Source organism: Bombus pascuorum, chromosome 2, assembly GCF_905332965.1.
Source record: "Bombus pascuorum chromosome 2, iyBomPasc1.1, whole genome shotgun sequence".
Classification (NCBI taxonomy): domain Eukaryota; kingdom Metazoa; phylum Arthropoda; class Insecta; order Hymenoptera; family Apidae; genus Bombus; species Bombus pascuorum.
In genome coordinates this window covers 12,944,295-12,969,147 of record NC_083489.1, presented here as the reverse complement: position 1 = coordinate 12,969,147, position 24,853 = coordinate 12,944,295, and the positions used below count along the sequence as shown (strand labels likewise).

Genomic DNA, 24,853 nt, shown 5'->3' with positions numbered 1-24,853 from the left:
GTCGCCGTGCTGGTTCGCGGAAAGAAAGTCAGTTCTTTGTACGCCTGAAACTCGTCGACTTTTTCTTAATGCGATTGCAAGAAACTGCAGGATCGAACAGCAAAGGTTTCACTGCAGAGAACATGATTGAGTCAGGTACAAAGAACCACGATGAATCGAGATTTAATGACAATAAGAAACAAAAGTGGAAGATGCGAATGCTTGGTAGGTCGGAAAGTGATCGTGCTTGGGCGGGACACGAATGCGAGGATCCGTAGAATTAGGTCGGAAAACGAGGAAAGGTACAGTATTGTACGAAATTCATTTCGTTTTTATTACTAAGACGATCCATGTGGTTTTGTAATATTTAATCGAAGTATTTTTAAAAAGAAAATTAACGCGATAAAGGAACATCCGAAGATCCGTTTCTATATAGCGAGTTGTGGAAATATTTTCAAAAAATATAATTTCTATCGCTACGCAAGATCAGCATCGAAAATAGCCTACGACTTTTACGGAATGATACGCGTTAAACGTCTTTTAAAAGCGCAGTTTCGTCGTCAAGCACGAAAACTATATATCAGAATTACACACGCGAGTCCAACAGGGCGAAAAATTTTCGCCAGCAACCTACGTACAACGTTATTCCATATCTAGGACAGAGGAAAGTACGGAGTACGGGTGCAGAGGCGTGTAACAGAAAATTTCACGAGACGCGGTGAAAGTTTCGGAGGCGAAACGGCGTGTTTTCGGATGCGGACGAAATGAAATACTCGGTGGCGCGCGCGGCTGCCTGCAAAACCTCGACATGCCTTTAATAAATTCGTTTATCCGGCGCAGCCCGGTTCCAACCGTCCGGGACTCGGCTCGTCGGCGTCCTCTTACCTTTCCACGATGGCGCGCAGCATAAAGAGAGAAACGTTTCCATTTAAGCGAAGCTTTTCAATTATAAAGTGTTTCCCCTCGCCCCCGAAGAGCACCAGCCGCAAGCCCCACGCTTCAATTCTCTCATCCTCCTTCTTCTTCGTTTTCCAACTGGTGGAACCTGGCCGCAGAGAAAACCCACTTCCCTATCCGACTGTCACCCCTTTCTTCTCGCCTGTCTGCGCCACCTCCGCCTTTCTTACGCCCCCAACTTACCACCAACATACAGTAGCGCAGCAGAGTCACCGCAACCTCTTTGCTTCCGGTTACACGACACCTCACAGAGGCCAACAGAGCTCAGGCTCTTCCTGAAAAATCGACCAGAAACGATCCGACCGAGCACGAGCGCTTTTTTCTTCGCGATCCAACATCTCCGCTGCTCCGCCCCTTGGTTCCCTTTGTTCCATCCACAAGGCCTGCTTCAACCCCCTTTTTTCGCGGCACGTTTCTTTTCCGCCAGTTCCTTTTATATCCCGAAGATGTCTCTCCCTCGTTACCGAGAATGTCGCCAACGAGTTCAAGCGGAATTCTCGAAGAGGGCCGCAAACGACGTCACTTCCACCCGAGATACTCGACGATATCGGACATAGAGAATCATCGTGATGGATCAAGGAATCGTCTATGGCTTGGAAACGCAACCCTCTCAGACCTCTATCGTGCCCCGTATATTTCGTACGTCTTGTCGGTTCACGGGGTTAGGTAAGAAACGATCCGATTATCGTGAGAAAATAGCGACCATGCGTCCAGACATTCGATATTCTCGTTTCGGTTCTCGCGACGTTTGTTTCGCGAAAAATTGATTTCGATGATGGCAGAAATAGATACGGCGCGGTGAAAAATTCATCTTCGAACGATCGATTCTGGACACCGAAACAAATACAAATGTTGATACGTCAGTTAAAGCTCTTTTATAAAAACACTTCCATTTGTTTTGCTGAAACAATCGGCAGAAAGTTTTTCCAAAAGATCGATGATACGACGAAGGCTAATTACGAAATAAATTAATGACAAAGGTAGAAAAAGTGACGACATTATTAACTTCTGTTCACGATTATTTCTACGACTTTCTTTCAACAAATGAGCTTATAGAAGTGTTTCCTTTCTTTTGTGAAATTTAATAGCAATTATGTGTTTAATTAAATGAAATTGAAAAATTCAGAAAAATGGAGTTAATCAATTTGACTCTTAAGAGGCTGATATAACTATCAGATACTGTCACGTTCTATGTAGTTCCAGAAACTCGAGGGCATCTATCGGGAGAGACCAGAGCAAGAATACCGTAGCGGTGGCGTGGCCGATCAATGCCACGACAGTCTTCCCACCCCCTCTCTCATTCCTTCACCATCGTCATCTTCGCTCACCCTCTCGATGTCGCAAAAGTTCAGCTCTCTCTTGCGTTCCTCTACCTCTCCTCCGTACTATCCGAGCCCTGCCTTTTCACATCGTGCCCGATCGCCCTTTTCTCCCTCCTTTTTCCAAAGCGGAATAAGAGATCCATCCCCTGCTCTTCTCCCATCGGCACACATCTCTCGATGGAAACCATTGAAAATCTGCCTGTGAATTATTGAAAGCGAATCACGTCCGGGCCCATTTATATATCTCGAAATATTCCGCGGGACCTTTCAATTGAGATTGAAACCGTTCACACAATAGACGAGATACAGTTGGCAGAAGGAACTGTGGCGTGCGTGGTTATACACGGGAATATTCCGAGTGGAACACGAAGGGAAACATCTTTGCAATCCTCGCACCACTAACGTTTGACCAATGCACAGGGTGATGGAAATTCGCAGACTCGTCGTTCATTTTGCGCGAGGAAGGATTCTTTTCTAATTTTAGTTTAGTTTTTAATCCATAACGAGGAAATTACATTTTTAAATATACTGTTATTAGTATTAAGTGTTATTTATACATAGTACGACTGTAGAGTATGCTGTGCGTTCCTGTACTATCTCGAAACGCCTCAAATTATTTGTTTCGGCTCTGGAGACATGTACATTTTGTGGCCCATATCACGTATTCCTCTTGTATACCACCCAAAAGTCTAGACATCCGATTCTATTTCCGATTCTGCGAAAGATTCTCTCAGAGTACGTTTTACGCGTGTATGCGTGTGGAACGATTGCGTGTATACTACGCTCCAAGGTAAACCTACCCTGGGTCACAAAGTTGCATGATTGCAAAATTCGTGCTACTCCAGTGCGTTCCATGGCCAAGCCTTTGTCATCGTCGTTAATTCATTACTATGGATAAAGCGTTACGTTGTTGCTTAACAATGGCCGGCATTCGCGCCCTTTAATCTCGCAATCATAAAACCGTGATCTCTTCTCCGACAAAATTGAACTACGAAAGGTGGAAACCACGCTTAGGCTCGACGGTCGTAAAAAGACACCGAGATCCACGGTTAAGATCCCCGGTTATTCGCGTCGAAAGGATTTACCAGGATCCGGTGATCCAAATTGACGCTCGTCAAGCTACCAGAGAGAGGCTATTTATCATCCGTATCGTTGCTCCGCGAGAGAAACCGTTCCCGTGAGATCCCATTTCTCTCGGAAACTATCGGCAGTATTCACGATCGCCTGGTTCCTCCTCATCGTTGGCGTCTTGATCGAGAAACAGCGGGAACGATCAAGCGAAATTGATTGAACGGGTATCTGCAGGCAGCCTACAGCGTCGTCTTTGATCGGGATAAAGTGCTATCGGGGTGCTGGATATGCAGACTAGAAGGATGTAAGGTGGGTGGTAGAGGGATGGGAAGGAGTTAGGGTAGCTCGGTTTTGTCTGTTCATTTGGCGAGTAACGAAGTTATATCCGAAGCGGCTAACCTAATCATTCGACCACACCACTCGCGTATCGACCCTTTCTGTTCATCTATCTACTTAATACTTACCCAACTGCTCGCCTCCTCGCTGTCTTCTTCGACCATCTTCATCTCCACTCTTCTCGAGTTTGGTATCCATTCGTTGCGTGTATTCGTTGTGTACATCATCCAACGATAAGACATCGTGCAACGATATACAATTTTGTCCATCCTTACGTATTAAAAGGGAAAAAGAAGGTCTGACATGGAAGACACGCCCGTAGGAACGAAAAAATGATACGCTTCAAATTGATTCTAAATTCGGATATTTGAGTTAAGCTAAACAATTTGCCTGGTACAGTGATCAAATTTAATTATGAAGCGTTTTTGGAAGATGCAGATTGCTTGACTCGTCGCAGAGCTAACTCTGCCATAGAGTTACTTGAGTTATTTTCTCATGCTGAACCTAAAGTACTCGCAGGGTTCTTTTCCATTCTTTCGTTATTATATTAAGAACTAACTTACTTAAAATATAACAAACTGAATTATTTAAAGTTGAATTTTAAGATGTTGAAGCTTGACTGACCGAAATAACTCCATCTTAGCCTATCGTTCCTTTGACGCGACGACGAAAAATGATGCTCGTATGGCGATGTTTATATCGCAACTGTGCAACACTTGCCCTACACCGATACGCAACAAATGGATACCGTCCTTCACAGTTGCATCCGCTTACTCGTCGTCGATCAATTGTCTCGGAAGCAGTTTCCCTGGTGCTCTTCTCTCGTAGATGTCCTCGTGACTCGCATCGTTGGCTTTCTCGTTGTGTCGTCTATGAATACAAAAGAGGGTCATTACGGGGAAAAACAAAACGGCCAACGGAAATGATCTCGAGAACGCTGCCTCGTTACGCTATCAAATTTTTTATGGAAAATTAAACCAAGAGAGAAACGTGATTTCCAGTGTTCTGAATTTTCGCCGAATTTCCACGAGCGTTGACAAATCGACTGTGTAATTTCGTACCACGGCCAATTAGGGTAACATTGTTTCGCATTACCGATCCCTGGAGACACGCCACGGAGCGCGTAATAACCGTACAGAATGCGTGTATGATTGAACGCCACTCGACGTTATTGAGATGCGAAGTGGAAAGGGGGATGGGGCGGGGGCGGAAAGGCGAGGGGAAAAAAGGGAAAAAGAGCGAAGAAGGCAATGGAAGCGATAGGTCCTTTGACGCAGCCTTTCCTCCTACTACTCCCCTTAATTTGCTCTGAATAGCAGTTGATTGATCAAGATTGAGTAAGACGAAGTAATGTAATTACGTATACCGGTGATCCAAATAGTCGCACGTACACACACCCGCGATTTACCAGAGTTTTTAACTCACAGTTTCTTGTCGACCTTGGTGGTCGCCGATCAATGAGAATTGACGATAAAATTCTGCGAAACAACGTTCAACCTGTGCTGACACATGAGTCATAGGACGAGGCGAAGCGAGAGCGACTCATGTTGTTGTTCCTCGGATCACGGATGCTGCTTCGACACACATAAATAAAGCTAGATTATCTGTAGCCAAAAGCAATGTCGCCGTTGAGGGCAACCATCGTACCAAAACGAATTTGAATCTTCCGACTCCCACCGACCAGTATATTATAAGCGGACACGATCACGAGCGAGATTATTATCGAGCAATTATTGAGTTGATTTAGCGAGCGGGTTACGAGTAATACGAGTAAATGTTTAGTGCGATACAAAAGCTTTAGCGAATCTTTGTAGTGTACCTAGAAGCGATTTACTTCACCAGAATAAAATCTCCTGTAAGGTCGTCTGTCGACGTTGTACTTTATTTTAAAGAATTGATTTAAAATATATTGAATGGTTGCAACAGTAAACAACCTGATAATTTCTGCAATCCAAAACACCACATCTCATCCGCCACATACCAAAATGTTACAGCAATTAGTCAATGTATGAGATTTGATTTTTTCAAGCACGTATCTTCGATTATTCTGGATTTGTAAGAATTAGTCTTAGATTAAAAAATTCTTGGCATAAAGTTGACGTAGTTCCTTTGAAAATAATTTTATAATTAAATAATTGTGTAATTGACAAAAAATCGAGTCGATCAGTTTGCTGTTTGAATGATCCAATGGACGATAAGACTTGAATAAAATATAAGATACACATCTGCATTAGCCTGGCAAATTCAAACTGTGGACAAATGGCAAATTTTATGCGAAACGCTTAATAGCGTAGAAATAAAAAAAGGAAAAACGGCGATGTAAGCCAATTACGTCTCCGTGGTAATTTTTATCGTACTTTTGCATATCATGCAGGAGATGGTCTAATTTCTAGGAAACTTTAAATGCATGGCGTGCATGCCAGCGCAGATTTTTTCCGAATAACGTGGCGAACAAGAGGACGTGAAACGGCGACAAAGTGGGCTAAGTACTCGCTCGAGATGAAAACTAGGTCAACGACGACTAATCTAAAATAAATATATATAATGCTCTCTTCCTTCTCTTTTTTTTTCAGCCGCGATCCTTCAACGTAGGGTGCGGCACGCTAGGATTGCCACGGGGAAAATCACGTCGAAGAAATCTCTCTCGTCCCTGAACGCTACGCGGAATATCCCCACGGAATTGAATGTCTCAGGCTATGATTGTCCAAACGCAATTCTTGTCTAAACAATACGAAATCAAGAATTGTGTGGGGACATCAGCGCTCGAGGCGCGACTCAACTAAAACACATTTTGGTCTTTGAACGAAACAGCAAATGGAAAGTACGTACGTATATACACGCTATTTGAGATTAGTTTGTAGAGAACAATTGTCAGAAGATTAAAAAACACCTTCAAGGATTAAATTATACGTCGTCAAGGATTACATGTTAAAATGTTAATAATGTTAATAAATGTTAATAATGTTAATAAATGTTAATAATGTTAATAAATGTTAATAATGAAATTAATAATGTGTATCTACGTTGTTTGTGATCATACCACTAAGCACTTGAACAGTAACAAAAGTTATGTTAAAAAGAGACTTGGAAAATGTTATTTCTTAGAGATTTTTGTTACAGTTTCCACTTTGAACAATTTTTAAGTAGATATAAGCAGAATAAAGATGACAGTAAAAATTAGGAATGAACATAATTCAAGATATAAATGGTTAAACGATGTCTCTTTTCTTTCTGTTCTGGAGAAAGAAAGAAGAGGAGGGAGCCGTAACACGTTCGCCTATACCGCCTTTTTACGTTTGCTCGGTTTCGCTTCTATTGCTTCGGCGTTGCGACAGTAATAAGGATAACGATAACAATAACGCGTTTGCATTCGAAACGCAAGATTCGAGCGGAAGAAACTTCCCAGGAGGAAAGTAATTCTCCTTCGAATGCGCGTGTAACATTCAGCAGTGTTAGTATCGAGTGAAATGTTTCCCCGTGGTTCGCTGCTTCCGAATTGTACAGGCACATCGCTATGGTGTAACGATGTTTTGTGCTCGATGACAACCTCGCAGTTAAAAAACAATCGTGACCGCGTATAACATTTGCTAGGGTGGTACGAGCTCCCGATAAAAATGAAACGTCTATCCACAGGGAAACAAACAGTTAACTCATAACTACCGTTTGTAGCTTAACGCCACTGCTATAAATACAACGAGCAATAAAAAAATACGATTACTAATTTTATAGCGTGAGACTCGTTCGAGAATTATCTGTCTATATTTTCGTTGCAGGGAAAAATGATGATCGATTAAAATTAGTTAGTGTTCTAGTAAGGATAGTTGAATATGTAACTTCCAAGTTAAGGGGGTGTCCTGAATTAGAATTTTCTAAAACAGCGTCTTTTTGTGATTTTTTTTATAAGGGAAAGAAAGTAATGAAGATATTGAATTTTAAGGTTTGGTTTTATATATATTTAACGAATACAAAAAAATTTTCTTAAAGTAAAAAACAAATTATAACAGATTTCCAAAACTATTTCATGGGAAAGATCCACCTCGTAATTCTTGACCGAAACGAAAAACCAAAAGAGGATTAAATTATTATATATTTTTCTTCTCGATGAACTAAAAAAAAGGCAGAAAATAGTGTGGAATTAAAAATATTGGCGAGTTTAAAGAAAAAATGTGTTTTTTAAAAAGAAAAAGTAAACTTTAAGGTGCTATAACAATTATTTAAATAAACTTTTTGACGAACTTTTTCAGTTTTAGTTTAGTTCTTGTATTCGTTAAATATATATAAAACCATACCTCAAAATTCAATAACTTCATTTCCTTCTTTCCCTTCTAAAAAAATCACAAAAAGACGCTATTTTAGAACATTCTAATTCAGGACACCCCCTTAAGGCGTTAAAATACTTTACCATAGAAATATCATTTATCGATACACACATGGCTTACAATTATAGACATTGTAATTCCGAGTTATTTTTTAACGTAAAATAATCTCTTGTCCGGATGTACCGCACGTTCTATCGCATTCTGTATATCTCGATATATAACAAACAAAAAGGTCATATCCGCAATACGTCCGCTTTGAATATTAATTTATTCAAAAACTCACGACGCGAATTTTACATTGCGAGGGTGTACACGATCCAATCAAGTGAAAACGCGAGAAGAGGATTCGATGGAGAAATCATTCGATTTGATCGTGAAAAGGGATAAACAGGGAATCATTATTCACCACGTGATATCCTGTAAACACATCCTACACACGTATGAATTTGTACGTGGAAATTGTGCGTACACATCGGTAGTTACGGGGGTCTGACAAATTATGGCATCGTCAGCACCTCCGTTTCCAGCAGGAACAGAATTAGAACCCATTCTTCGGTCCGTCCATTCTCTTTCCTTTTCACGTGTGCACGAGAGCACACGCGTGTGTAGAGGGTTGTGTAATGTTCCAGTGGGTAAAAAAGCGGGCAAAAAAATCCACCGGGGATTCAATAGTCTAACCATACGAGCTTTCGGCTATAACAATGGCAGAGAAATTCTGTTGACCCGACCATAATTTTCCGACGAGAACAAAAAAGATAAAAAGAAAGAGAAAGAAAAAGGGAAAGAAAGAGAAGAAACAATACCTGACGTCGTCTAACAATTGTCCTCGGTGTTAACGTTTTTCCCGATTTGCTCTGGTCATTTTGGAACTGCACCGGTGCATGCTTTCTTTTTATCAAACAAAAGCGCTTTCCCTGCCTAATACTGGCGAACATCGATCGGATTTTTCATCCAATTAACGATGCTAAGAAAAATTTATCGTTTGGTATATATACATATATATGTGTCGGGTTATCAATAGTGTTAGGGGCTAGACATTGTTGGATTTTTGTTGTTATGCAAGAGCGAAGATATTTACTAGTATAATTATGATTATGACAGAATTTGGCAAGCAACCGTGGTAATTAGATACTCGGAATGCGAATGATAATGATCTTAGACTCAATAACGAATCCACGGTCAACGGGATGACGAATGCGATTTCTTCCACAATCTAAGTCGAACTCTACTTACTGATCCACGATTCGGGTGTGTCTCAACGTACTTGTCCACAGTACAAGTAGAGCTTATCTGACTGAATGTCAGTCCAAGTGGAACTGCCCTTATATACTCCTCTCTGCACCTCTCTGCACCCCTCGGTTCAATCTTTGTCTTTAAGGACAGCTATTTAATTACTCCATACCTCTGTTAGGTACACGTCCCTCCGGTGACCATGGCTACGTTCAGCGACCCGTTATGTCACTTCGAGCCCAAGCCCACTGTCAGTAATCTCGGGCACCCATACTCGGATTAAATCATAGACAACTATTTTTCAGTTTTATTATTCAAATATAGCTATAATAAAAAGTCTGGACTAAAGTATGGGGGACCTTTCCAAACATTCCAAAAGAGAGGTCCCGATGTCCTTTCATCTCCGACATATGTATATGTACACATTTTCAATTCATGATACGAGTGAAGTCAGATTTTACGAGGTAAAATAAGATGAGAATAACGAAATTACACTGAAATCCTTGTTTTCGAAAAGATCAAGTTCGAAAGCTTATCAAGTACATGTACATTTGACTAACTTCCGACGGTATGGACAGAGGAAAGGACGATCGGTAGCACGTTGTTTCACGTGCGAAGATAAGTGGAAAATGGAGAATAAAATTTTGGAGAAGATAAAACTCGAATACTTTGTTCGAGAATTAAACCGACATAGTCTACCAATAGACAAATTTTCAAATTCGATTTCCTTGAAAATCAGACTTCGGATTACCTTTGTACATTACTCTTGTACATAGACCACTGTCTAGTTGGTAATTAGGCAAATTCAGATAATCATATCTGAGTGCTCAAAGTTGGTCTTCCGTGGGAAATGAGATCTCCGACATAATCTTGTTATTCTTCATCTTCATCTTATTTTTTATCGTAGATTCTGTGTAACTTCGACTGTACCGCGAACGTAGCAGCACGATGTATATCCATGAGTAGGAAAATCTGTTCCTGGCCAGAAATTTTCACGGTTATTTTTCTTTCGAAGCACGCACGAAGGTTGGTAAAGCTATCCTTCATGGAGTTCTTTATATTCCTGCGTCCTGGTTATCGTAATAAACAGTAAATCCTACGAGGAAATAGGAGAGCATTGCTACGGGGATCCTTCTACACGCCGGATAAAAGGGCCATATATTATTTCAACATCATATTTTATGTACGACGTATTTTCAAAAGCCGGATAATCCGCCGCTGCGAGACGAAAAGGGGAGGACAACGAGAAAGAGGAGCAGGACAACGCTTTCGCGAAAATAAGACGAGCTAAGACTTGATAAAAGTCCAGCTATGTATTATATTCGAGGAGAGAGGAACTGGAGATGCGTTTCTCCGTCATCAGGCCTGCGTATACACGTGTATCGCAAATATATGCAAACTTACGCCGACACACGCGTCCGCGATAGTAGCAATGTGCGAACACGCAGCCTCAACTTAACGTGCTAGTGGCTGACACAGATACCTACACCGGATACATTATGCATCCCGGATTTTACGCGGGATAATGCACTTGTTACCTATGCATATAACCGGGAACACGGGCTAAGGTCTCGAGAGTCAAAACAGCAACCCTCTGACAACCAGCGATTTCAACAGCGATTCGCGCGACTCTTCCCATCGCCTGGTGTAATCGCTTCGTTCAATCTTGTTGTGCGTTCAACGACGTACAGATCAACGATGTATAGACAGTTTGGAATTGGTTTCGAGCAAAGGAAATTAATTCAGTTAGCGGGCGACAGAAAACTTCCGAAAGGTAGCGTTGATAGAATTTGATGATTTTCTTCTGCTACGAAAATTTTTGTACGTTACGCTGAATTATTCGAGGGAGATATTTGATTATGCAAATATCTGTGGTTCAACTTGAATTTTTGTAGCGTGATATATATAAGGTGTCTCGGTTTATTCGTGACAGAATGTAATCTAATTACGAAATTAAAGGATTTGTAACGAGAATCTTATTACTTGTGATCATTGTAGCTCGTGATCATGCCAAAGTTATTTTGCAATATCGAAATTAACTCTTATAATCATCAGATCGTATGAAACTAGTTTGCTGTTTTACGTTTATCTTCAGGGTGTTTCGTTTCTGATCTGTGAATTAGACAAAGGAGTTTTTCTAACTAATAGTAAGACTATGCCAATATTTAACAAATTTTTGTAGCGCGGTATATATAAGGTGTCTCGGTTTATTCGTGACAGAATGTAATCTAATTACGAAATTAATGGATTTGTAACGAGAATCTTATTACTTGTGATCATTGTAGCTCGTGAGCATGCCAAAGTTATTTTGCAATATCGAAATTAACTTTTATAATCATCAGATCGTATGAAACTAGTTTGCTGTTTTACGTTTATCTTCAGGGTGTTTCGTTTCTGAACTGTGAATTAGACAAAGGAGTTTTTCTAACTAATAGTAAAACTATGCCAATATCTAACATACCTAAAATCAATAAATACCTGATCGTAATAATCAATACCAATATCAATCAGTCGCATACTTGATTCTACCAATACTACAGAAATTTTACAATAATTTAAATTTACTATGTATTCATTCCATTAAAAGTTAACAAGCAGTATGCTTGTTAACTCAGTAATTTCCTATTAATTTGCACAATCCAGTAAAATTAATATTCTGTTATAATAAATTGATCTACCAGTGAGCAATAGTATAAACGGTCTAAACGCGATGTTATTAACAATTACGTGGACCTATCGTCATCTATTGAGTATTGTTTGAAACTGAGGCGAATTAATTAATATCAGCGAAAAATATATCGCAATAATCGTAATCGGAACTCCGGGTTCAGATGGTTTGTTTTAAACACACTTTAACGTATCATCGTATTTTCGAATTACCGAGAACGTAATGATTAATGAAGTCTGCAATATTGAAAGCTTAGCGGCGTACAATTAACAGAGATCATTAACGTGGTATGCTTTAAAGCCGATGGGGACACGTATTATTGTTAACTATAGAAACCTTTACACGTTTGATTAATACACAGACACGAAACCTGTCGAGATACACAGAGCTGCCAGTATTAAACCGCGTGCAATATTCATCGCAAAATACGCAACTACGTACATATTAACTTCATAATCCGCATACAGAGAAATGCTGAAACTGTCCAAACAACTTACTCCATTCTGAGAAACTTATTAACTAATGAAATTGTATTAAACGAGACATATTTCTCCTATCGTGTTTGCTACTCATCGTGACTCATCTGTAAATATGAAATTAATTATAAACATCACAGACAACTTAATCTAATCAGATTATTATATGTTACACGCTACATATCTGTTTTCATACTTGATTTCAAGGCTTTTAAATTCAAATGACTCAGTCTGAAATTCTAATAGAAAACAAATACCTTAAATATCCGGTTTACGTCGACGAGCATAAAACTAGAAGTTAAAGGTAAAACTCAACTTCTCCTCAAACTTGAAAGGATATTTTAATTCGAGCAAAGAGACAAGTTCACGTTAATAGAATCGTTCCAAGCTACTCGAGCACGATCAATTTGAAGTGAAGTGACTTGACTAATGACAACGAAGCTAGCAAGGATACTTCAAGTCAAGTAGGCAACATACACTGGCAAAATGCTTCGAATCACTTGAATTCAAATAAACCGATAAACTCGAACAAGGCTTTACACATCAAATTGCGATCGTCGCTTTTCTTACTTGGCTGTAGTCAAACTTAGATGTGTGAACACACGTGAATGATGGAAATTCAAAGATTTCGCGAGGATCCCCGGTGATATAATAGCGTTTCCGGAAGGGCGACCGTAAGGTCGGAGATCGGGTTTTCCGGTTCAACACGTACGTCACGGAGAAAGGGACGCTGGCTCTTCTCCGTGGAATTTTAATCAGCGTCAATTACTTGCAGGAGTGGCACGTCCTCCTTACGCCGCACTTTCCTCGAGACACAGCGGCAAAATTCAATTTTCCCGCCCTTTCTACCCTGCCACCCCCTGAACTTGTACGACAACCCGGCTCCGTGTACTTACGTTATTGTTACAAGAAGACGGTTTAATAGATAAGTAGCCGGCGTTGAAAGAAGACAAACGCTTCTCACCTCGTTTTTTACCCCCTTTCCGCCATCTTCCCCCTTTTTGTCTCATTCGCGCGACAAGAGCAGATTTTTGAACCGTTTCTTCGACAGCCGAACGCGTACAGCAATTACCCCCCTTCTGGTATAATCTACTAATTGGACCACTCGAATTAGCGAAATTTTAAATTAATCTAATTAGCCGTTCAATTACCGCCCCGCGATGTGATTACGCTAATGGAATTACGCCGGCCGGTATAATTAGTGTGCACCAATCGGGCCGCGTGCTAGGAGCGACGTGCCGAACGACCAATGTACCCTCTAATCCGCCGGCCCTTATCTATCGAGCCCGATTTCCCATCCATGAGGACCTAATATCGATCCAAGCTAAATAACAAATACATTAAAGAGAAACAATACCAGGGAGACTACACCGAAGATCGATCCCAATTACCGTAAAGCCCTTTCTTGGCTTCCGCGGGCTAAGACAATTACGTCCGGTCCGATATGATCCAAAGGCAAACGTGCCAACAGGCGAATTGAATCCGGACGCTTTAATTAAATCCGAAAGCCCGAGAATCCTTCCAGAAAGTGTGATACTCGACGCAACAAAGTAGCAGAAACGTACAAAATGACGATCTGAAATTATCTGCAGCAGTTTTCAAGGAAAATAACGAATTTACGACTGTATATTGGTGTTTGTACAATTTTTCGATCCGAGTACGGAATTGAGAAAATTTCAGACGAATTAAACAGCCGAAAGTCGAAATATAAGGTTTGTGAAATATACATAGAGAACAACAACAAAAATAATTTCGTTTGTTCGTCAAGTTATGTCAAGTTGATCTTAGTTCTTAGTAAATGTCCTAATATTTACGAAGATATACTTTCGTACATGCGTTTGTACGTGAAAGCGTATGTATGTAGTTACATTTACACGCGGGCAGGTGTGCGTATCGTTGCATCGAACACCGAAGATCAAGAAACGAGAAGGTACGACACGACAGAGGCTCTTTCAACCCTCGGCGAGAACCCTCGCAATGTAAGAAGAAGAAGAAAAAGAAGGTAGAGGTGTGTGGAGTTCTAGGACGAAGGATGAACCGTGGTGAAGTTGGTGCACGATAAAGCCAGGATGAATTCAGCATAAAAGGACCGAGGCACGAAGGTCGATTCGAGGCACTTAGAGCTGCCCGATTCTCGTTGAACACGATGATGATGTATGGCTCTCAACGATAGAGAACGTTATGGCGCATGGACTCGTGGTGCTACGACCTCGTTTTCTCGTGGAAGCCTCGAGGCTTCTTCTGGACGGCCGTAAGAAAAGAAGGAAGGAAACGAGAAAGGAAGGAAGGATACCTCTAGCTAAAGATGGCCGTCGTCTCATAACTCCTCCAGGCTCTTTCCTTCCCCTGGCTAAAGATACCAAAGTATATACGAAAGAGAAGAGAATCTTTGGCGCGGTTGTATTGGAGGGAACCAGGCACCAGGTTTCGTCCGTGTATTAGGCGAAGGAAACAGCGTATGCCTGGAAGAACGCTATCGTGAATACGTACACATAGGAAGCTAGGATAAAGTATATACGGCGTGTGTCCGTAATCCGTAGATATCAGCTTGTTGTCGCTGCCTTCGTGCTTTTGCAAGAGGTTTATCGGATCTCCGCTTCTTCGCTGCTTCAACCCGTATACCAGGGTATATCGAGTGCAGACGAAACGGGGTAGAGACCAGTATCGAGCTAACCGACCATTTCCACCGTATGAAACTTTGTTTGCCTATATATCGAAGGGAAAATGCTCGGGGATTGGCTTGCCTCGACGTTAAAAAACGGTCGCCTAACCTTACAGTGATACAGCGAGAGTAAGGTACCTATACGTATGTTTTTTAGTGAAAGTAGGAAAGTACTTGAGATAGACTAAAAGCTTCGATAGAAATAACATTAACAGAGTGCAGAGTTCTTGCTAGCTAAAGGTATCGAAGTAAATGTACGGTCGGGGACGATATTAATGGCTATCCTGTACGTCATAGAGAAAAGGTTGGTATGTGTAGGAAAGCAGAGAAAACTATGTTTTCATAGGTCCACGAAGGAAGTGCTCTTATCGTTCGTGCTCGCCCATCGTATTTCATCCCTCTTTTCGTTTCTCCCCTTAAATTGCCTCTCTTTTCCACTCTGCCGTTGTCTCACATACAGAGGAGCGAAGTAAGGCTGAAGTAAGACAATCGAATCTCAACGGTGGACAGTCGTCCTTTTGCCCGGAATTTTTCAGGCAACGATAAAACAGTTACCCTGCGAATAATATTTTTCCAGGGAACTTGCATTACCGTTATTCGATCGTCGTGCCTATATCCTACAAATCTTAGCGAACATTACGCGTATACCCTACGTTCACCTCGTTTCTCCTCCCTCGTCTCTGTTCGCAACGAAATCCCGCGAGACGAAAACTACGGTTTCCTCGAACGAATAAAATCTTGCCGCAGTTTTCTATGACATGTGAAAATTCCAAAAAATGTACCACAGTTTATAGGCGACCGGAACATTTCTTTAAAGTCGAAGATTCTAAAGTCCCAAAGGGCAGACAGAGAAACAGGATTCTGAGAATTTATATACGGGAAGCTTATATATTAGCTTGTCCGAAAAGTTTCTTTCGTTTTATAGGGAAATAATAGACGCACAATGTTTTTTGTTTTATATTTGTTTATCGAATTATGCACGAAGATAATAATACAAATAGAACGAAATGGATCATACCTGATTCAATAAAATAATTATAAAACAGAAATTGTTGTTCATCACCTTATGAAACGAAAGAAACTTTTCGGACAACCTAATATATTATATGATTATGATGAGAGTTGATTTTAGATATCGAAACAGGAACGTTTGAGATGACTTACTCGTATCATCTTAAGCGCACAATTTACTGCATTGAAATTTTAACGCGATGGTTAATCGAAGATACATATTATCATTATACAAAAGAGAAATTTCCAGTGCACCCCATTATACAAAATCACATGTACACGATTTGCTCGATAATACAAATCATCTCTCGTCGTTCAACTGCATACTAACTGATCTTTAAGTCACTTACTCGCATTTAAGCGTTTCCAGTATCGAAACTAATTATTCAAAAGGTGAGAAATAAACTGGACGAAAAATTGTTATGCATCACCACTTTTCATTCTTCCAATATTTAAAATCGCTTGCACCCTATATAAGATCCACCGTTGATACCCAGTGATAAGACTCAGGATTCTAAATCGAGCAATTTACGATAGAATCTAGACATGCCGGTTCCCTGTCCCTGATTCTATCCGTGCTTTATACTAGCCGTAGAACACGTACAAATTCTTACATTCTTATAGAAAAGGTAGAAAAGGATTTCCCGTATTTCCCTGTTATTCCTGCGGCATGTGTATTCGGTTGGAGACAGCTTGCGCCATTGTCCTTCCAATTTCGTGTTTCGTGACTAAAAAAATACACACTGTTGGCGAACGGGTTGCAAATTTGGCCGGCTTTCGACGTGTACGGACGACAAAATAAGCGAATAACACGCTGCACATACGGAAAGAACGAAATTATATGGGTACACACGGGCCAGTAGCGTATCCCCTGGTTGGTCTACGTGCATGCAAGTATAAAATAAGAACGGGACCGAGGGTGGATCGTGAGCGATTGTTGGAAAATGGCAGCGCCATCCGATCGTGAATGGAACTATGGTTCCACCAGGTTCGAGGGGGTCGAAAACGCTGGGCACGTTGCCAAATAAACTGAACCGAAAGCGAGTATATATGTATAATGTCGCACACACACCATTCCACGAATGACACGCTCGTATATCAGCTGGATCGCGCTAGGTGCGAGCATTAAAATTAAATATTGCCTGGCTTTTTGGATCAAGCACGCGTCGCTGCCCTGCTGATCCTTAACATGAAGATTGGAATATCGGTCGAAATTTAATTAAACGTTGAAATTAATGCCGCTGTTGTACCCTCCGCTCTATCAAATTTTACATATTTTTCTTTTTTATTATCTCTTCATTTCGGTTCCTTTCATTTTCTCTGTCCTTTTTGGCTTGTTTTATTGGTACAATTTTATCGTAGACCGATAAATTACTCAAAATAAACAGGACCAATATCTGTCCCGATTTGCCATGTTCGTTAAACTATGTGCGACAAAAGCGAAATAATGCGCGGAATTTACGAATAATGGTATTGTACCGTGTTTGATGATTATTAGACGAGGAAAACGAAATCACAAAATGAAATTTCGAAATGTTTCATATAGCGCACATAATACACTTATAAAAAGTTTTTACGAGTGTTCCAACGTCCCCTGTGCTATCATCTTTGTGTCTGTTTAACGTAATATCGCAGACAGTCTAATCATAATTTAATCACGTCGGCTGATTATCTTTCGTTTCCGAATTCCCCATCTTCTAAACGTCGCCTTTAAAGGCATCCTCTCCAGCGAAATATACAACATTAGCGAATCTCGCGCTAATTACAAATTAATTGGCTCGCACAGAAACGCGCAAAGAATCTACTAAAATGCAGCTACACTCAACGCCTGCGTTTCCTCTTTTAAGAGGCCGGAAAGAGCGCTCAAGAAACGGCGGCTCTTGCTTTTCCTCGTGCAACTTTAGCTACACCAGCCTGTGCCGTCTATAATTTCACAGAAATAAGATTTCGTTGGAAACCCTTTCGCTGGAAAAACGAAAACCGTAGACGTAAACGAAAACGTAGGAAGGAAAATATCTCAGCGACATATTATAAATACATTTACAACATAGGCGTAACTTTCCGCCGAATAAATATCACGGCAACCGTGACACAGTTACGATGAATTTTCTAGAAGTAAATTTCGTTTCAAAGCCGCAATTAATTTTTTAAATTATATTAAAATCGAGGTTTGAGCCGTTTACTTCTACATTCCACATATTTATATAAATTCATATTTTTTAGACTTAAATAGAAAGTACATCTCCTAAATATTATAACGAATCCGTGATACAGATTTTTAAGCCAAGTAAATTTTATTTCAAAGCCGCAATTCGTTTTAAAGATTATATTAGAGCCAAAATTTACATTACGTATTCTATCATACATAACTGTAACATAATGGAAAATGAAAGATCCTTCCAAGTAATTTTCTAATGTACGTTATGAAAAAAATACGCGTATGTGATTAAACAATTAAAATCATAACGAAAGAGAACATTTGAAACTTTAAAAAGATATGCCTACAAAGTACGAGATTTGCAAAGACAAAGATGTTCATCGAAGGAACAGGAGGTTTAGAAAACTAATATCACGTTACAAGCTTTAACATATCTAGCCAATGGAATGAAATAATTATACAAAAAATACCAATTAAGCTGATCAAAGTTTAATAAACCACATTAGGTAATCATGTACCTCTAGCAGCAAAAGAATTAACCTACAGAACGAAGACTACGAGAAAATTACTTCAAACTGAGGTCATCATCCTCGAAGTCAAAGTAATATCCACCTGTCCATGCATAGTCGATATGAGATTATCGAGGTTCTTTCAAGTCCGTTGATCAACTGTAGCGACAAATCCTTCACAGAACTCTTCTTACCATTGCATCTTCCAACGTATGACCCATAATTCGACGATTCGTTAGGGTCAGTCCACTTTGGTGAGTGTCCTCCTCGTCGCAGATTTATGACACACGATGGCTATCGGAGATTGTACTCTTTCCTTTCGTGACCATTAGGCAGATTCAGACGGTGTTTCACGTTGGAAATCACGGATGCCAACGGCACTCGACGAAGTTCACGGATGGTGATCCATCTGAGCGGTAACCGCGTTTAATGCAGATTAATTTCGGTAATCGGGCGAAAATTGGTCGTTTCTACGCGACAAAATGGACCGGGAAGCGACTCTTAGCCACTCCGGTCGCCATAAATCTGATGAAACTTCGGACCAACTTTTTTACGTCCCCGCCCGGTATAAAATTCCCCGCGCTACGCGATTTATCATGCGGAATATAAAAACCGAACAAATAAATTGCCTCCCGGGGAAAATAGAAAATAAAATCTATCCGGAATCATAACCTGGAACAAAGTGATTATTTAATCGATGTGTTCGGAAACTGCCAGACACGTTCAAAGGAATTTCATCAGCCGAAACAACATGGCGGAAGGAGTAGGTAGGTAGTTCGACGAATCACTCCATCGAACACTTGTCATAGAAAAATTGTATATCGTACACGAAACATTTTGAAATTTCATTAGTACTGTCACGATTATATCGTCAAATTCGAAACCAATCTGAGAGCGAATATAGAAATTACATTAATTATGGAGATATTTATTTTAGACATACATTTACTAAAAAATTAATAAACGCCATGAATAATTGTCTTAAGCATATGATAGATGTTAAATATGATCCTACTAAATATCCAGGTTCGCTGATGTATCGAATATCGATTAAACAAAGTGATACTAAATAGCTTGAAATTTGTATACACGGCTTTGTATTTATTTCAAGCGTTGCCAATATATATATATATATATATATATAACCATAAATTTTCTCATTATCATATTATATTCTCTAATAAAATTCCAAAATGTTTCCAACAGCGCACATAACATATTCATAGAATGTGTGTTCGAATACCGCGATGAATCTCACGAACACAAGCACCAAATTCCTGTAAAGATAGCAAAAGAACAAAAGAGCCAGCGCATCGCGTAACCGATGCATCCCAACAATAGCCTGCTACTCGCAGACACGTGAATTTATCGTCCAGCCTCGTTCAATTCCATCCTTCTGACATCCCTATTTATGGTAAAACCTGTCGCGTACGTAACGTGCTCTACAGACGAAGAAGCTTCCGGCTACTTACATTTTATGTCTTTAAAAGCGTCCCGCAATCTCTCCCGGGAGAGAAGAGGGACTTTTGTCGTGTGCACGGAGCGTCGCGTATTTTTATCAAAATCGCGCTCGAACACGAATACGTACACACTTTGAGAAACGACCGGAATATAACAAAGAGAAGGAGAGAGAAAAAGAAGACTGGACGAGTAGGAGAGGGTTAAAGCAGAGGTCGGTGGAAAAGGCAGGTATTATACGCGCTCGATGAACGTTGGATAGAAGAAAATAACGTCGGCTAGACCGAGACACAACGAAATAGGATAAGCGGACATGGAGAATGCGATTGGACGACGATATCTAGTATGATTCCAGAATGTCTCTCTATTTCACTGGGACGAACCGTGCCATCCTGCTTCTCGGATAGCATATACGCGACCTGCATCGCCTCCAATACCCAGGGAACACCGTTTCCTTTGCGGATAGAAATAAGGTTGGCCGGTGTTCGAGGTGGGCGAACGTACACGCGATTGAATCGCGAACCGAACTGGGTATCCGTCAAAAAGTTCAGCCGGGGGATTCATCGTCGAAACCACGCGCATTCGTGTAACCGGATATCAGAGCGAGCCGACAGATGCCATTCGTGGCTGCATCATATCCGATCGGCGATCGAAATCGCGAACCCGCACAGAGAGAGATATTACGTAGCTAAATCCTGGTTGCCGACGATTAAGAATGAAGAGAAACGGCAAACGAAAATTCAATCCGGTTAAAATTCAATCCATATTCGTGATAGAATGATTGGAGAATTATGCGATGTGTGCACGCAAGGAATTGAACATATAAAAGTAATAGGAAAATCGATTTTTTTCTTTTTTTGAAGTTTGATTTGTTAACTGAGACGGGAGGCAAGAGACAAGTCAGTTGGATTCTCGGTATTTTGCATAGAACAATTTCTTTGTTTAAATATGAGTTTTATTTAGATATGTTTGAATTTGTCGTTTCATTATTCGTACAATCAAATGAATCACGTTCGAAGAGACTAAAATTGACCTAACTGAAATTGATTTTCCTTTATTTGATTCTACGATTATAGAAACCTCTGGTTAATAGATGATCTCGTGAACGAATTAAAATTACAAATACGAAAGTACAAAACTTATACCGACGATATCAAAATAAAATGTACAGAGAAGGAAAAAGTTTTCACCTATACATTTTGTCAGAAATCACTGTAATCTACAAACATATTATAAAAGATTTCTAAAAAAAATGATAAATTGATCATTTTCATTATTGTGGTAGTTTGAAAGTTAATAAATGGAGAGGTGTACACAAGTTGGTAATAGGAAGAAATTAATAACTTCGCCATGTGTATAATATTACGTATATACAAGTACGTTAATAGCTGCTAACGATCGTGGGTAAAAAGAGGGACGAAGACGCATTGAAACGGCCGTATTACCGGTTACAATTATTTTCCGGCATGCTAAGCCGCGATACTTTATCGACGGTATTTTTCACCGCGTAGCAGTGGGCTCGCAGCTGACGCTGACCCGCATAAATATGTTAAAACGGCACGGTGAACTACCGTCGAAGCTAAATTAAAATCGAGTTTCCATTCGTTATTTCGTTCTTATCATACGCACGCGTTCACAAAGAGAAGGATAATATAATCGGTCTTTCACTGTATTTTTTGCGGCCTAGTAAATGCAACAGTGAATATGACAAAGACGAAGATATCGCAACACATTTTACCTTGCAATATCCCTACTATAGCTACAAAAAGTATTTTCACGTTATTTTAACGAACCGTTTTTTTTATGAGATTTCATATTTCTCTCTCTCATAGTATCAAACTTTTGTAGCCGTATGAAAGTACTTAAGTACATACCGTTGAACGATACGAAATTTAATATGCTTGATCCCAATTAATTAGTACGTAGATGCTACAATAAACACAATTACGTACAAATCCTTTTCGTAGCCTAATCCCTTCCCCCCCATTGGGAGAACACCGATCAAATTCTGTATGTGGGTCAGGTGCGTGTCTTATCCACCTTCTTCGTTATTAGTGATTGTCCTGGCTCGGCTGGATCGGATTGACATGATAGGGGGACCAGTCCGCGGTCCAGGATGCTCGCTGCCGTCTGCACAGTAGCTGTCCGTATTATTCCATTGTCTCTGAGATGGGCCTTAATTACGCGGCCCAATTGATGTAATGTTGTCCTCTCTGAGAATGATGATTATGTCTTCTTGGATATCCTGTCCACCCTTGCTTGGTTTATTGTGGTTGGTCAACTCATTGAGATATTGTTTATGGCAGCGGTTCCAAAAATGTTTGATTTGTTGTATGTGTCGCCATATGGAGAGCCAGTTGGATGGACTGTCCTTGAAATCTCACTCCCGTAAACTCCTTAATGAATCGCCAATAAGGAAATGGCCGGAAGTAAGGACTAGAAGATCGTTTGGATCAGTGGGTATTGGGAGTTAGCGATCAGGAGTTAAGAATTCGTTGCCGATGACACATCTGAAATGCGGGGAATGAGGGGGTATGAAGCGCCATTCGAGTTGCTTGTAGAATAGGAATGTGAGGTGTACATGTTATCCACACATTGATACTCACATACAAGTATCTCTAATACACACTTAACCCAGTCCAGCACAGAAAATTATACATATCTCAACATCATAAAAGATATAACTTAGAAAAAACGAAGCTGGCACCCCGCTGGGGGTAGCCGCCCACATGCTATATTTATTTTTTATTTTTATTTTTTTTTCTTCACCAACAAGATATAACACTTTACCAAATGTCCATAAGTACAAATTGTAAAATAACCAAAATAAAATAAAAATAAAAAAAAATATCAACATAAATAAATCTGAAACTATTTTGATATCAATTCCAAGTGTAGTCTAAGTGTTCCTATACATTTATTTCAGCGATTAAGATGTACAATTCTCAAGGAAAATATTCAAAGCGACGTTCTTGTTGTAAGATTTAACGGATGAAGTAAATCTTCATCTAAGTTCCATATTTTTAGTTGTGTTAATAAAAATATGTCTAGTAATCTGGTACTCGATAACAGTCCCTGAAGAATCGCCAACCGAGCATCTTTAATGTTCTGTCGCTCGTACGCGTTTGATGAATGGTATTATATATCGTTTGCGTAACTTTTCCTCCTAATGAAATGTCGTTACAGCATCCATAATGTTCGATCTGAAACGTCGACGAAGAGCTTTTACGTGCCTCTCTCGCGGTTCTCCATCGGATCACATGGGATCTGAAATTTCTCTTCCGATATTTTCGAACGAGTCTCGTTACCATTACTCCTCGATACGCGATTCGATCGAGAATAACGCGATATCCCGGGCTCGCGGGATCCATTGTAACGAGCTTGACTTATCGACGTTTACTTTTTCACCAATATCTTCTTCAGGAGTTATACTTAACTCGAGATCGTCAGCGCGTGCACCGTTCTATCAAAACGAAAGAACGTAAGGTATGTAGCTATATAAATCGTATTGCTTCGCTTTATACTTGTTAATTTCCAAGGTTACGTTTGCATAAATGGATTATGAAAAGAGAAAGAAAAGCTTCTGTGAATATACGAAATCCGAAGAAAATTTTGAGAATCGATTTCAAATCTTAATCATAAAACTTATATTTTCTCATTCTTATTATTTAACATCAGGACTATATATACAGGGTGCGCCGTTAGAATCCGGACAAAAGAAGTTTTGTGCAGAAAGTTGTTTATTTAAGTCAATACACAAAAACACATGAAAATGTTGTTATATCTCATTTAAAGGGTCCTTGCTGAGAACTTTTATTCTATGTAACCACCCTCTGCCTCTATGACCTGCTCTATTCTTGCTCTAAAGCGCGAGCACGCTGACTTCAACTGGTCGCGTTTAATTGTCGCGAATTCTGACTCGATAGCAGCTCGTAGGGAGTTGACGTTGGGGTGCCTGCATTTATTAGTTTGTCTCTCGATAACGCCCCACACGTAATAGTCCAATGGGTTTAGGTCGGGACTGTTAGGAGGCCAGAAATCTTTCGACCAAAACATGTCCACATTGTCAGAGAGCCAATTTTGAACAAGATGACTTGTGTGAGCAGGTGCGCCATCTTGTTGAAATAAATACGGCCTTCCAGAAGCCGTAATTTCCATCCACGGCTTTATTACTGTCTTCAGGACCTCCAAATAAACCTCCTTTGTGATTCTTTCGCCTTTTTGGAAGAAGTGCGGAGGCATGACGTCGCCCTCACTTGAGACAACGCTCAAAACGTGAACACTTGCTGGAAATTTGGTTTTGCCCACAACAGGAACATCTTCGAGATTGTGGGCCAGCCAACGGTCGTTCCTCCGATTCACTTTGGCATCCACCCGGCGCGAAGACTTTCTATAATCGCCGCTCTTCTATCGTATTCCGGGTTTTGCTTAACGAGTTCTGTCATTTTGAGGTTATAGAAGACTTATTGACATATTTAACTAACTTCAGAGTCAATCAGCACAAACATCTGAATTCTAATATGGTGGGAACTACAAATTGAATTCTGTCCGAATTCTAACGGCGCACCCTGTATATATGTACGTTACAACACTATAACGCAAAACGAGAGAGAGAGAGAGAGAGAGAGAGAGAGAGAGAGATCAGAACGAACGATACGCAATCTTGTAACAAATGGTGGAAAGTTTGCGTCAGATCG

General features: G+C 40.2%; 1 long non-coding RNA gene across 2 annotated transcripts in view; it reads right to left on the bottom strand.

Moving 5' to 3' along the window:
• LOC132916534 (uncharacterized) overlaps positions 1–24,853 on the bottom strand; it is a 51,846-nt gene that overhangs the window by 8,203 nt on the left and 18,790 nt on the right. Inside the window, exons 2-3 of one of the 2 annotated variants that reach the window (XR_009660118.1) lie at positions 3,794–4,535; positions 1,800–2,457 (exon numbers count right to left, since the gene is read on the bottom strand). This is a non-coding gene — a long non-coding RNA (uncharacterized LOC132916534). Of the gene's footprint in view, positions 1–1,799; positions 2,458–3,793; positions 4,536–24,853 lie in introns of those variants that run through there. The other variant, XR_009660119.1, reaches the window with a different exon arrangement.